The sequence below is a fragment of the Callospermophilus lateralis genome, unplaced genomic scaffold (assembly GCF_048772815.1).
Source record: "Callospermophilus lateralis isolate mCalLat2 unplaced genomic scaffold, mCalLat2.hap1 Scaffold_1058, whole genome shotgun sequence".
Classification (NCBI taxonomy): domain Eukaryota; kingdom Metazoa; phylum Chordata; class Mammalia; order Rodentia; family Sciuridae; genus Callospermophilus; species Callospermophilus lateralis.
This window is the reverse complement of record NW_027510789.1, coordinates 314,659-316,486: the sequence shown is the minus strand read 5'-3', so window position 1 is coordinate 316,486 and position 1,828 is coordinate 314,659.

Below are 1,828 nucleotides of genomic sequence, written 5' to 3'. Positions count from 1 at the left end.
ATGTCTGAATCAGGCTCTAGGTCCTGTGTTAGGCTTTGGCTTAGATTCTCAGCACATGATGGATGTAAAGAAAATCCCATGTTTGCATCCAAAACTAAATTGGCCAAAAGAGCAGTCATTATGGAAGAAGTCTCTCACCTTCCCCTGTAAGGTTCCTGACCTCCATCAAGTGAGAATAGGAACCTTTGGATCAAATGAGTTCTTCAAAGCCCTTTAGAGGCTATCCCATAGGTGCTTGGGTTTGCTCCTGAATCCAAATCACATAAAGAATCTATACCTGACAGTCAGTAGGACTCAAATTGGAGGAGCAAAGCAATATTAATAGCAGGCCTATTTGATCACTCCTGGTTCCCCGGACGAGTGTCCAGGACACCCTGACTTTAGGCAAATGAGGGGCAATGGAGGTTATTTTGGACACTGTCTTGGGCTGTGCCCCTCATGGAAACCTCAAGCCAGAGGTAATGATGAGTGTCCATATGAAAGAAGATGAGGGCCATGTGGGAGTGTTTTGGTTTTAATTGTGGTCATGTGTGGCTGTTGGAATAGATGACTGGGTCCACCTTGGCTTTAACTCTGTTGTGATTCCCCTTAGAGACTGAGTTGTGAACCTCACCTCAGAGACGTATTGCCATGAATTGTGTTGGGATTTAAGGAGGATTCACATGAGAGTCACCCTTGTAAAATGAGATCTAGGCCCAGGGTGGCTGTTCACCGAGCACTGGGAATCTCAGCCAGGTTACCACATGATTTTATTCTGAAAGACTTGGCAGCCATATATGAGAGTCAAAACACACATGGATGTCACAATGTAGATCCCAATGGGCCTGGATTCATGTGATCATTTGGCCACTGTTTGGGAAGCCTTGCCTGTGAGACTTCTGCAGAGATTTCATTGAAATGAGCTTCCTAACCATTTAATAGTTCCAGAATGAAATGAAACACACAGTGCCTCCAACTTCAACCTTGAAAAATGGGTAGATAAATACCAAGAAATTTTTAAACTTCCCATGACCAGGTGGCACTGGAGAATCTTTGGATATCCTGTGGCTGATCATGAGATTACAAGACAGTGCTTTGATTGACTGGTTTTCATAAAAATGGTTCAGAACAGAGATACCAGGAAGTTGGAGCCTGCTGAGAGGTGGGCCTACAGCAGTGCTGGGCAGGTGTGCAATAAAACAACTGTGGTGGGGCCATGTGGATCTTCCATTGGCTTCCAAATGACTTGTGACTGACATGGTGCAGCCAGCAGACCCTTGTATGTAAAGGCATCTTGTTATATGGACAGGATTCAGGGCAATGTTTAGAATCAGATTGCTATGGTCTAGGGGGCAAGTCATGTGGGATATAAGCCTGGTTGGTGCATTCTCCTGCAGACCCTGACCTACCAAAAGTGACAGAACTCACTCACGCACCGGGTAACAGTTGAATTCTTTGTATATCATGAAGCAAATACCAAAATCACAGTGCAGCAGCAAGAAACACGACGCAAAGTGGAGGATGAACAAATGGCCTCACAGTCCACATGTGGATACACTTATCCCCCAGTTGCCACAGTTTACCTACTAAAGAAAATTCAGCACTGCTGCCACATATTCAGTGGAAAATAAGAAACCATGTCCTCGAGGTAACATAGATGCAGACACAGCTTTGATTGTCTCACTACAATGGAAGCTAAATCTCCCGACAACAACATATATTTCAAGTGCCCAAACTCAGAGTGAGTTTCTCAAGAAGGATTTAGGGAACCAGAGCTCCATGTTTGTGGACTGTTTTCCCTGTCCCTTACTTTTGAAATCTCCTCTTCCGTCTTCAAGGTTGTGAACTC